The sequence below is a fragment of the Ceratotherium simum genome, chromosome 11 (genome assembly GCF_057802395.1).
Source record: "Ceratotherium simum simum isolate JZ-2026a chromosome 11, ASM5780239v1, whole genome shotgun sequence".
NCBI classification, from domain to species: domain Eukaryota; kingdom Metazoa; phylum Chordata; class Mammalia; order Perissodactyla; family Rhinocerotidae; genus Ceratotherium; species Ceratotherium simum.
Genome location: NC_141910.1, coordinates 36,424,412 through 36,438,069, shown reverse-complemented (window position 1 = coordinate 36,438,069; position 13,658 = coordinate 36,424,412). Strand labels below are relative to the sequence as shown.

Here is a 13,658-nt window from a genome sequence, read left to right as displayed (position 1 = left end):
GGTGGTGCGGATTAAGTCAGACAGCATATGTGAAAATGCCAAGTATGGCACTGGAGTAGGCGCTCGATAAAAGGCAGATGTCTTGTCAAGCTTGACTACACTTTCTGAATTATTTAGTCTGTATCATAAGTTTCTTGAAAGTAAAAGCATTCTTTCCTGCGCTCTGTACTCCCACCCTAATGAATACATCCTCAGGAGACATTGGGGAATGATGTTCAGGAAGCTAGCAAGTCAAGGATAAAGCTGAAAAAGATTTACACAATAAATAGGTAGATGAGAAGAGATCATTCTGGGGAGGTGAAAAAAAAAGGAACTCGATTCAGAGGTGATAGCAAAGGTCTTTCTTTACATTTCCTCTTTCCATTCATTTAAAATTTTATCTTGCCAAAAAGAGGGGACAGAAGGTTTCATCTTGAGTGGAGCTGCAGGACTGTGTGCCAGTACACCTGGTACTGACTCATGCCAGCTGGGAGACAAGCTTGGCTTCTCAGGCTCTCACTAGTGTGGTTTCCTGGGCTGGGCAGCTGGGTGCCTAATAATGATAAAAATCATAATAATACTTCATAATTACGTACTGCCCTTTGCCAGAACTTGGGTTTAATTACAATGACTATGACGGAACTGGCAACATCTCGCTCCCTGTTGGGGTGCAATACCCAAGGGCCTGGAAATACAAAGTGAAGTGGCAACTGCAACCTTCTCCTGCAGGGCCTCTCCTGGCAATCCACCCAGAGTGCTCTGGGTTTGAAGCTCAGCACCAGAAACAAAGAGTACTTGTAAATTGCCCACACGCACTTGGCACCATGAAGTAAAGTAGTGTTTATGAGCAACTACTGCCACACACAGGGCACAGCACCATGGAATCCCGGGCCGGGAAGGGACCAACACAGGTGATCTCATTCATTCTTACCCTGTCCCCAGCAGTGAGGCTTCACTGAACTTCATCATGACATATCCAGATCTGAACTCAGATGCCCTCACAAGTCCACAAAACCTGCTCCTTCTCTGTTCCTTATCTTCATTGATGACATCACCATCCATTCGCTTAGCTAAGTGAGTTCAGATCTGGATATGTCATGATGAAGTTCAAGTGGAGATGCCCAAAGCACTTACATAGGCAGATCGGGACCTCATTAAAGGTACACTCAGCCATCAAAATGGTTAGATCACCTAGTGTGCAGTAGAACGACCACGTACCTAGTGAGGATCAGATCCTGGGACTCTCTTAAAGAACCAACAGAAAACAGATTTAGAAAGGTTAACAGAAGAGAAAGACAATCCGAGGGTTTATGGTCTCAGGGAAACTGGGGTGAGGGGTGCGTTGGGGAGGAGAAAAACCTTCAAGAAGGATGAGTCCATAGAATCTACTGCCACAGAGATCAATTAAGAACTAAAACGTGACCGTTGAACTCAGTCGTAGGAACATCACTGGTAGCCTTGAGAGGAGCACTTTCAGTGGACTAGTAGGGAATATAATTTAGCCTGTAGTACTTGAAGCATGAATTGAAACAAGGATGAGAGCTAGACAGGGTCTCATAGGCAAGTTTTGTTTTGTTTTTTTAAATTCAGAGGCGTTGGAACACGATCAGGGGTATGTCTAACACAGAAGTGGCCGCTAATTTGGTGAATGACGACAAGGTTTCCAAAAGGCCAGATGGAAAGAGTCCTGGCGCCGTCACAATGCCTCAACTATGCTTCTACCCTTTCAGCCATTTCTAGGGCGGGGGCCCTTCCCTATAAAGTGCAGGCAAGAAGTGGGAGCTAAACACCCCTCCATCAGATCTGTGAGTCTCGTTTGTGACAGCTGGGAGTGGGGATGGGAGTACTTGAATTAAACGCAGTGCCCAGTTGCCCGTGGATCTTGGAATTTAGTAACGGCGAGGCTCCAGGCTGGAGGGAGCTTGGGAGACTCATTCACATTTTCCGACCCGGCACTCATGCCCTCCATTCATCATTTTTTCTTTCCCCTAACAGAGTTGAAACCAGGGACAAAGCTTTCCCCCTTCTCCCACCTCAGGTTGACCTTCCGCCCCTAAGCCCACCGAAGGCCCTTCTCCGACCACGTGACCGTTCTCAGCCCCCGTGACTCGCCGCCACCGCCCCCTCCCCTCGGGCCGCAGCCCGCTTTGCCCCGCCCCTCCAGCCCACGTGACCGTCTCTCGCCCACCTGACTGGCTCCTCCCTCTTCCCGCCCCCCCAGGCCGGACCGGGCCGCCGTCGCAGCTGCCCGATTCCAAAATGGCAGCCGCGCACAGCGCGCAGCCGAGCGGCCGGACCTCCCTGACTCCTGAGCCGCCCCCCTCTCCCTCCCTGCCTCCCTCCTTCGGCCTTCACTTACATGCCTCCGGATTGGCCGCTAGGAATCCCGCCCCTCCAGAGCCCCGCCTGCTATTGGTCACGGTAGGCTGCCCTTCAGAGAGGCGTGCCCCCGCCGCCCCCCGCCCCGGGAGGTATTTTCCATTCCGGTGGGGGTTGGGGGGAGGGGGGAGGGGAAAAGGGTGAAGAGGGGGAGGCGGCCGGGGAAGGGGTGGGGGCCTGGCGGGGGCATCCGGCGGAGCTGGGGTCCCCGGGCTCCGTCCGGAGGAAGCGAGAGTGCGCTCGCTCGGGCGGTCAGAGGGGACAGGACGGGACCGGCGGGCGGGCCGGCGGATTCGCCCTTTCGGTGACTGCGCCGTCCGGGCCCGTCCTGCCTGGCCGCAGGTGCCCCTGGATGAGGCCGCCCCGCGCGCCCCGGCCGGTGAGTGTCCCCGTGGCCCGCTCCCCGGCCCCCGCGCTGCCGTTAGCGGCTGCCTCTCCGGCCCTCGGTGCCCTCGCCCAGCGCGGTGCGCCTTCGGCCGGCCCCTCCACACCCCGGGCGGAGGCAGCGCCGGCCCTCTGGCCGGGAAGAGGACGGCGGGCGGGGGACGGCAAGCCCGGGCCGCAAGCCCCGTGCAGACGGCGCCGCGCGTAGTGGGAGCCTGCGCTTAGTAGGCTCTCGATGCATTTCTGTGCAATTGTATTTCTGGTGGAGGAATGTGCGGCGCCTACGGGGAAGGGGGTCGCCCCGGGCTAGGATGAGGGCGTTCGTGATCCGGGTCGTGGTGGGTCGGGGGGAGGCCACTGGAGACTGGGGGGCAGTTGCGCGCGCTGCAGGGAAGGAGGCACCGGCCGAGTCGCTTGGGGCTGTAAGGCTCCAATCCGGGGGTCCTCAAGGTCGACGAGAAGAGGTCCACTTGGAGATGAGAGAGGGAACCGGGGAGCTTGGATGGGAGAAGTGACTGGAGCGCCTCAGGGGTTTAACTCAAGGTGGAAAGGGATTCGAAGGCGGGCGCTGGAAGACCCCTCTGCAACTCTTGGGGTTCTAAGATTCTTTGGTGCTGGGATTTGGGCATTCAAGTAGCTGAAGCGAAGTCACTTTCTGGAGAGGGAGTAGCATTTAAAGGATGCTAGGAAACAGTTGAAGTACACATCTTGGCTTGGTTCTGAACTTTGAAGGGCTTGGGGATTGGAGTCACGAGGTGATTTTTGACATTTTCTTTTGGCATTCCAACCAAAAGGTGGCTCGCTGCTGGACCTTGTCAGTTATCCTTTATTTTAAAATGTATGTATGTGTTTGGTGTTTTACCAGTTGTTAGTTTTACTGGAAATTCTCATAACTGCACCTTGAAATTCTTGTAGCAGCCTCTCCATCTGCTGAAGATCCTTTCTTCAGGTCTCTCCATCTATAGCGGTGGCTTACTTCTTCCCAATTTAACGTTTAGACTGGACTATACTATTATAGTTTGCTACTAACTTTTATTCTGCAAGATTAATAAGTAATTCCCATGCTTTCTTTCCCTAGGTTTTAGTTGTTTCTTTACAAGGTCATTGCAAAATTGAACCACAAATTTTATAGAAGTTTTAAGATAATTTTTCTAGTGTTGAATTGGGAAGATGTTGGTAAGCTAGCAGCTGTAGAAAGCAGTACTAAAATCAGGTTGTTTTGGGAACAGTTGGGAATCTTAACGTCAGATGCCTAGTTTAATTTTAATAATCTTGTATTTGCATAACACTCTTGAGAATGGGTTAGGAACATTGAAAATGCATACCAGGGTTAGGCAGTGGCAGTCCACAGAATCCACCTCTTGGCAGCCCATGGAGGTTCTTCATGTCACTGAGAAGAGGAAGCTAAGAATTGCACAGCTAGATCTTTAATCGTTTTAATATTTTCTTAATCATATATATGTTATGTTACTAATTCCTCACAATTTACAAAATGAAAACTTTTTTTTAGGGAGTGCTTAAATATATTTGAGAGAATTTTATAGATCATATTTTGCCCTTTAATGTAATTCATCAGTCAGAGAAAACATTTCTGCAAAAAGGTGTTAAAATTTTCGGTTGATGTCTTCCGAGTTCTTGAATAACTAATGGATAATTACATTTTTTTCCTTCCTATTGTCCTTGAATTTTACAGTTGGTCCTTAGGGAGAATATACTGGCACACAAAACAGTAGCCTAAAATGTTGAAACCTAACACCTTTTAACATTATAATAGCTTCTACATTATTCACCTTGAGACTCATCTATGGCAAACCATTGGTCAAGAAGGCTTTCTCCTATCTCCTTTGTTTAGAATGGGCTGTTTTCTCCTTTTGTAGAACTAAACAAAAATAATGCTTAATGCATGCAAAGTAATGGTAATAATTAAACAGAATGAGAATGGGAAGCTTGGAAAAAAGATGTATGTGTATGAGTCACATTTCTTTTAGAACTGGAAGAGTAGACCATGGAGATGATTATTTTGCAGATCAGGAAACCAAGGCCCAGAGTAGTGGAAGGGACTGAATTGCTAGTTAGTAACCAAGCCAGGATTGGTAGGCAGGTCTCTTGACTCTAGTCTAGGATTTTTCTACTTTGTCACATTCACATTGTTTATTTCTAAAGCATTCTAGTGACAAATATAAATGGTTTTTGGATTATTTGTTATGTTGTTCCCTTCTAAGGATGGGGAAGTTTGAGTCGACTACTTTCATACATGAAATGATGTAAAACTGTATGAGGTTTTATTGAAGTTTAGAACAATATGCTGCATTGTTAGTGGAAGTGCTGATATTTCCCTCTTGTTGGAAAGAGACAAACTGTCATCTAGATTAAAATATTAGATGACCTTCTTAGAGTAGGCTAGTGTTCTATAATTTTTATGCTAAAAATTAATTGCTTAAAAGATTTTAAGAAATCAAAAGGCTCTTATATTTTCAAAGTAAATTATATGAAAATTATTATTTTCAGTAACTCTGGGGTTTTGTTATGTTAAAATGGATTTGAGTACCTTTGAAAAGAGCAGTAGTAAGATTACATGATAATTATGAAAACATAATTTCTATCATAGTTGTAATAGAGAAAGACTGGATTTGTATCTCAGCCGTTTAATAACATTATGATCTCTAGCAAGTGATTTAACCATTGTGTACCTAGGTTTCCTCATCTGTAAAGTGAGGGTAATAAAAGTACTTACCTCCTAGGGTATTCGTGAGGATTAAAAGTGCTTCCTTAGCGCATAGTAAGGGTACAACAAATATTAGACGTTATTCTTTATGGTTCATTAGGTATATACAGGCACTTGTATGTGCATTTGTTTCCTTACTGTTAATGAAGTTACTTTGAGGCTACAAAAAATTCCTAGATAAATACATGATCAAATAATAATCTGCCTTAAGAAGCATTTAGTGCAAATGAAGCCCTCCTTTTTTTTTCCTCCTTCCTCTGCTCACCTTGGACTTTTAATTAGGTGTACATATCAGATGAGAGTGAATGTTTCCGTTTTTCTGAATGTCATTGGGACAGCTTTGTTGGAGTTTCGTTATTCTAGAACCAAAATGTTAATTATTGATTTGCAAGTATTCTATTGAAAATACAGTGAACTCTGGAGGCCTACTGGGTAAGCTTAGATGAGGAAACCAGGAATTTCTAAGGTCTGTTATGAATTGCGACTCCTTCCTGCCAGTGGAACCAGGAGAAAAATCATTGAACCTTGAATATTTTGATGACTTCATTCATTTAACTGTTAGATTTTAGTGATAAAATTTGTGTAACTCCAATTTTGTAACATTTTGTTCTTTTCAATTTGCTGTAACTCAGGTCTAATTAGTGTCATGAAAATGTGGTTTAGCAAATGTTTTTTGTGGTGACAGTGGTGGATTTCTTCTCCTGGATGGTCTTTGATTTTTCCCTGTCAGGTTCTTTTATTGCTGTTATAGCAGTTCTTCTGTTTGTAGGGCTCTAAACTTTGATTCTCATGCGTATTTGTGGTCTTTCCTTCTACAGCATCTTTACCTCCTGTAACAACATGTAACTTCTTACCATCTGTCATACAAGATTACTTTTCTTATGCTTTTAAACTTTAATTTCAATTATTTTTTTAAATGTATATCACATAATATTTTTTAATTGTTATTTTTAGAGTTCCATTGAATTGAGTCTGTTTTACAGATTAGAGATTAAAATCAGAAACAAATTATAGCTCAAAATCATCTTTATTATAGCAAGTAGTAGATTCTTGCTATTTTGTTTTAGATCTCAGGCAGGCATTCTGTTGGTGGTACTTCAGCTCTTAAATACATGGGTCATTCATTCAGTCTGAAGTAATGCTAGCAGGGCAAAGAGAGTTACTTGGAGCCACCAAGTTTCCAGGGTCATATTTTTCTTTCACTGATATAGAATTTTAATGTTTGAGAGTGACCAACTCCTGATCTTCTTTTGATTAACTACTATAATAAAGATTATGAAATTATTATAGTTAATTGGACATTTTTGGACTCATGACATGCTTTTAGGGATTTTGCAGAACTTAGACAAGTAGATCTTTTCTTCAGTCTATTACATAATCTAATGATGTGAATAGAATATTTAGTTAAATATGATTTCAAAAGACATCAGAAATACCATGTTATAATAAAATATAACCAACCATTGCTCAATTTTTCATTAAGTTGGAGTTTTCTTTATATATTTAAAAATAGTTATGGCATTGTGAATTGCCTGTTATTCATGTTTAAAATTCATGGATACATGGAATGAGTAGATGTAGACCATGCAAACTACTTTCTTAACTTCAATGTAGATGTTAGAGAAGGACAGAGGGAAAATATGAATCATTTGCTTTGCCCACCTTAGTATTGAGTTAGCCCATTATCCTTTTTTTTTTTTTTTTTTTGGTGAGGAAGATTGGCCCTGAGCTAACATCTGTTGCCAATCCTCCTCTTTTTGCTTGAGGAAGATTGGCCCTGAGCTAACATCTGTGCCCATCTTCCTCAATTTTGTATGTGAGTCACCGCCACAGGATGGCTTGATGAGTGGTGTAGGTCCGTGCCCAGGATCCCAACCGGTGAACCCTGGGCAGCCGAAGTGGAGCACGCTGAACTTAACCACCAGGCCAGCCCCTCACTATCCTACTTTTAAGGAGGGAAAAGGGCATTTGAATCTGGTTAAAGCAGAAGTAATCTTGAAGGGTAATTGGCTAGACTGTTGATTCATGTTAATGTTGGATAAATTTACATCTGAGTAGTTTGAGAATTAGTTGCCTGCCTTTACCCTCCATGTGGGTGAAAAATTCTAAGGAATGACTTGAGAGAGACTATAATGACACTATTGCCAAATACAGTATAGCGAGAATATATTTCCACGGGTTCTGTAATAGTCCATAAGCATTTTACTTATATGCTGTTTAACACCAAAATTCAATTTACCTTTACTTTGATGAGATGTCGTACAGTAATCTTTTATCAAAGGTAATAAGAGGAAGCAATGATGAAGATAATTTTGAAAAAATTATTTTTGAAATGAGCTTATCTGCTCTGGGATTGTCTTCAAATTGTGACTTCCTCATTTTGTTTGAAGACTACTATAACAGGAATAATATCCAGTCTTTCAATTTTGAGTGAAATTCTTCAGTTAGAGGTGGTAATTAAGTATTGATATGCTGTATTTCAAGCAAGTGAAAAGGATAGAAGTTTATTTAAATAATATATATACTTAAAATGGAACATGAAAGATAGAATGTTGGAATGGAAATGATTTGGGAGCTGAACTTCAAGCCTGCATATATGATGGGTAGTCAGAGGAAGGGGAATTAAGATAATAATTGGAGGTTGGTTGGAGAAAAATCTTGAGGAAAACGAGGATTTTGTTGGACTTTAGCCCTAGTTTAGATCCTGGATTCTACAGATTGGCATGTCTTTGTATCAGGAATATGCTGAAGTATATTCTAAAGCTAAAGGATAAATTTGCTGAACAGTAAATATAATCTGTTGGGAGAAGTCCAAGTACTTTCTTAAGGGTTAAAATAAGCATGTAGCCAAAGGGGAGCTGATTTATCTAATATTTATTTAGTTTTTGACTTTGGTTATTAACGTGAGACAGCAATCCAACCTCATTACACTTCAGGTGATCAGTGCTGGGACCAATTTTATTTAACATTTATGTAAATGATTTAAAAGACACACTGGCACTGGAAGTTGCCAGATTTGCAGCTGACTCTGTGTGCTGTTCCAGGTAGTTAAAAGCCAAGCCAATAAGAAGAAGCTACAGGAACATCCTTTGATGAGTTTTCATGTGGCAGAGAACAAGATAATGCATTTAGGAAGAGATATTCCAAATCATATTTCTGGAACCTGAGTTGTGACCCAGGAAGGGGATGCAGAAGTCATGGAGATAACTTCCTTGAAGGCATTTATCGTAGTTGCTGCTGGGCCACAAGTCCAAGAACGTGTTGAGGGTTGTTGGGCATGGTTCTGAAAACAAAAATGATGTTGTACATAAAAATAATTATAAAAGGGGTTACCATTTTTTGACTATTATGTTCCAGGCTAAGTGATTTGCAGTCATTCTTTCATTTAATTCTCTTAACAATTCTGAAAGGTAGGTGGCATTATCCAGTTTTATCAGAGAGAAAATTTGACTCAGGGAGGTTAAGTGACTTTCCCAAGTCAGCCAGTATGTGGTGGAGTTAGGACTCTGGTCTTTTGATTGTTAATCCTAAATGGTTCCCAGAATATTGGGAGGCATCTCTTATAACTTGTAGTAGGTTAATTTAGGGTTTATGAAATGCTGTTCTATGCCTTTGCTGTGGCAGCTTTGGATGTCATTACCACAAGAGATAGTATCTAGATATTTTGAAAGGATTTAGAGACATTCCTTAAATTCCTGATTTTTAAGGAAAGCTAGGGATGTTTTGGTGTATAGTTTAACCCTCGAGATTGGTAAAGCAGTGCTGGCCACTCATAAAATGTTTCTCCTGTTAACTTTATAAAATGCTGGATCATTAATGGGCATTAATAAAGCTAACATTAGTTAATAAGGAAAATATTGTTTGGTAGAAAAGACACCAGAATAGAAGTCCAGAGACCTGGATTCTTCTAGTGGTATAAAATAGCAGTATGGCAACATTAGGATAGCATTGAAACAGGCATAACATTCTTGCTCTGGGAGGAGGGGAAGGCTTGAGCTGTGTCTTAAGAGATGAGCAGGTAAAGAGGGGTTGTGGAGTTCTAGGCAGAGGGAATAAGCAGTATGTTAGATGAATCTTGGAACTTTTTTGAACTGCAGATTTCCTCAGATGTGAGTTAAAATTCAAGAAAGTGTTATATGTACACCCACACACACACACATTTTATGTTTGTTGATTTTGGAATCCCAAAAAATGAGGTTGTAAGAACCAACTGAGTAAGTATATGTGAAAGTGCTTTGTCAAGTTTTAAGCGCTCCACCGATAAGAGAGATGGAGGAATACTGATGTTCTCGTGAAGGATGGACAAAGAGGATGCTGTGAAAACTTACGTAGCAGGAGGAGAAAAGTACAAGAGGAGAAACAGCAGAAGTGGGGAAGGGAGGTGTTAAAGATGAAAGAAAGGAAAGGATAGATGTGAAGAAAATTGAATTATAGTTCTCTTTGTGCCTGTTGATCACAAGGAGAGTAATAAGTCTGTAATTGAAGGCTTTTAACATTAATTTACTGTAAGGAAGAAGCTCAGCAGGTGGATGAAACCTTGTATTCACTTTTTCATTTAGTCTGTACTGACCATGTTAATAAGGCTGTGAAAATAAGCTAATTGAGAGTTGGCTGTATTGTCTGATTGTTTCTTCACTCATTACTTCTGTACAGGTTTAGCTAATGGCTTTAAATAGTATAAGGGTACTCAAAAAAATAAAATACGCTGGACTGAGTTACTATTTAGTCTAGATTATTAAAAATGAAAGGGCATAGTGTGTTTAAGGAGAAGGGTGAAGTTTGATCTGTCAAAATGAGTGCAAAAGAAAATTAGGAAATCAGACTAGAATGAAGGTAGAAGGGGAACAAATTGTGAATAGTCTCGTATGCCATACTAAGAGTTTGGATTTTTATTTTGTTTTATAGGTGAGGAAGTCACACAAATAATTTGGTGTTTTGGAAAACTATAGTTTTCTAAACAGTCTGGAGGAGCAGAGATTAGAGACATTTATTTACCAAGCATACATATGGTAGGGTGAGTGAGGCATTGTCCCTGGCCTCTGGATGTCAAGGATGCCATTTAAGGCTCTGCCCTAGTTCAGGAAAGAGATTTTGGTGATCTGAATTTTAAGGAATTTGTAGTGGAGATAGAAACAAGAGCACAGATTGCAGAGATATTTAGGAGTTTCAAGTCCTCCAGACTTGGTTAATATTTGGAGGTGATAGAAGTTGGGGATGTCTAAGATTCCTGACTTGGCAGTAGAATAACGTGCAAGTTTGAGAGGGGGAATACTGAGTCTGCTTTCAGATGGGTAGTTATGCTTTTTACGTAAGTAATAACGTGATCAAGATATCGTTGGAAATATTGGGTGTAGCTTAGGAGCATGGTCAGATTTATATTTGGAAGGCAAAAAGTTTATAGTTGAAAGTTGTGAAATTAGATGACTAATGATCATAATTCCTATATAATAATGCATGCAGAACAAAAAGTAACTGCCAATATTGGCACTTAGTTCAAGAATGTAGACATTTTTTAATATTTACCTTTTGCCTGCCTCCAATGAAACCCCTACCACCTAGCCTTACAAAGAATATATAGAAATATTTGCTGCAAGAAAGCCAGAAATATTTTAGTGTCCTTGAAACTGTGTACTGCATCTTGTCCGGCCATCCAGTACAACACAGGGAATTTGTAGACAAATGCACTTCCCTAGTCCTCACCTGAAGTCTCCTTTTGAAATCCTGTTTGCTTCTTTGGGCTGGTGAGGTAGTCTGAACAGATCCTGAAGCCTGAAGGCTTTTTTCACCTTTTTTAAAATCTAGTCCAGAGCAGCCTTCATCAACCATCTCTTTGCCGCTCTTTCTCCTCTATCCCTCCAGCCGTGTAGAGCTTAAGGCTCTCGCAAATAGAATGCACTCCAAGAGGGAAAAGTAAAAACAGCACAAGAGAAAGAACCTTGAAGAGGACTGTAATCTTTTCAGTTCTCTCCCAGAAGTTCTACTCTCTAAGCCAGAGGATGGAGTTGGTGAGTCATTAAGAAGAGATGTCCAAATTCAGTAAAATAAATACATCTATTAGGAGCAAGATCTTCAAGTGCTGAGGGAATTTGGAAAGAATCTGAGGTGTTTTAGCACTTAGTGGAAAAGATGAGTTTTTGGTTCAGTTTTAAAGGAGGTAGAAAGACAAGGCTGCGCAGTGAAAAGTAAGAATAACGCTATTAAGAGGTGGGGAAAACAGTACCAAGGAAGTAGAACATTAAGGAAGAAAAAGCTAAGGAACTGGTGAACAGGATTCCTCATCTAAAATGCACAGTTTGAGTTGGGATTAATGAGAAATTAGGGTAGTTAGGTGATTGAAAACTAAAATTTGGAATTGGAACTCCTTGCAGCACATAAGTAGAAAATTGAACATGAACAGAGGAGTATTATAACATGATTTAAATAGCAATTAAGCACTTATGGAAGATGACAACTATTATGTATAGTTTATGATGTATCTAGCACTGGTTTATTTATATACTACCTAAATCCCTTATATTTTCTCTTTTTGTTTCTTATTGTTTATGTACTTTTGTAACCGTGGTTCTCAAACTTTCCTGAGCAGAAAAATTATACAAAGCTCTTGTTTAAAATTGGATTCATCCATGTTACATGTAACAATAGTTAGTTCCTTTTAGTTGCTGACTAGTATTCCATTTTATGGATATACTGTAGTTTGTTTATCAATTATTATTGTGGAAAGGATTGTTTCTAGTTTTCACTCTTATGACTGAAGCTGCATGAATATTCTTCTAGAAGGCTTTTTGTGACGCTGGTATTCTTCACTGATAGGTGAATGCCCAGAAGTGGAATTGCTGGGTTATAGGATAGATGTATATTTAACATTATGAGAAACTGACAGAACAATTTCCAAGGTGGATTTACCATTTTACACTCTTCCCAGCAATGTTCCCTCTTCCTTTCTTTAATGGAAGAGTTTGGGTGCAATTGATGTTGTTCCTTAAATGTTTATAAAATTCATCAGTGAAGCCATCTGGAGATTTTTTATGGAAAGGTGCTTAATTAAGGATCCACTTTTTAAAAAAATAGATATAAGACTATTCAGATTTCTGTTTCTTTTCATGCCTGTTTTGATAATTTGTGTCTTTCGAGGAATTTGTGCATTTCATCTAACTTGTCAAATTTGTTGGCTTGAATATTAATGATACATTTTGTGAAACAATATTTCCTTTTAATGTTGGTCAGATCTGTACTGATATTCCCTTTTTCATTCCAGATATTGGATACATTTTGTCCTTTCCCTCCTTGATTAGTCTAGCTAGGGGTTGTTGATCTTATCAGTCATATTAGTCCTTTCAAATAATCAACTTCTAGTTTTGTTGATTTTCTCTGTGGTTTATCTGTTTTCTATTTCATGATTGGAGCTCTTATCTTTCTTTAATTCCTTCCTCCTTACTTCAGGTTTAATTTGCTCTACTTTTTCTAGCTTTTAAAAGGTGAAAGCTCAGATCATTAATTTTAAAGTTTTTTTTTTTTTTAATTATCGGCATTTAAAGCTATAAATTTTCATTATCATTCCATTCAGAATATTTCCTAATTTCTCTTGTAACTTTTACTTTGACCCATGGGTTGATTCAAATAGTGTTGCCAAGTAATTTCCGAATATTTGGGATTTTCCAAGTGTTTTGTTACTGTGTTTTCAGTTAATACCATTGTGGTCAGAGACCACACTCTTAATAATTTCAATTCATTTAAGCTTTTTTATTGTTTTATGGCCCAACATATGGTGAATGTTCAGTGTATACTCGAGGAGAATGTATATGCTCTTGTTGTTGGGTGGAGTATTCTGTAAATGTCTTTTAGATTAGGTTGGTCTTTGTATATCTTATATTTTTACTAATTTTCTGTCTATTCTGTCAGTTACTGAGAGAGGAGAGTTGAAAGTTTTTATCTACCATTTTGGATTTGTCTATTTCTCCTTTCATTTCTATGAGATTTTGTTTCATGTTCCAAGCACTGTTACAGCACCCTTAGGTGTATGCACATTTAGGATTGTTAAGTTTTGCTGATGAATTGACCCCTCTGTCATCATGAAATGTCCCTTTTTATCCCTGGTAATTTTCCTTGTTCTGAAGTCTCTGTGTCTGATACTGAAATTTCTTTTGATTAATATTTGCATGTTGTATCTTTTTCCATCCTTTTACTTTTAACC

At 40.3% G+C, this 13,658-nt stretch overlaps 1 protein-coding gene across 4 annotated transcripts in view; it reads left to right on the top strand.

The window, feature by feature from the left end:
- The first annotated feature begins 2,343 nt into the window (after positions 1-2,343).
- SOCS5 (suppressor of cytokine signaling 5) overlaps positions 2,344-13,658 on the top strand; it is a 60,966-nt gene continuing 49,651 nt past the window's right edge. For 3 of the 4 annotated variants that reach the window (XM_004436681.3, XM_087436815.1, XM_087436814.1), the window contains exon 1: positions 2,544-2,737. The gene's annotated coding sequence lies outside the window, so the exon portion shown is untranslated. Of the gene's footprint in view, positions 2,401-2,543; positions 2,738-13,658 lie in introns of those variants that run through there. The other variant, XM_004436682.3, reaches the window with a different exon arrangement.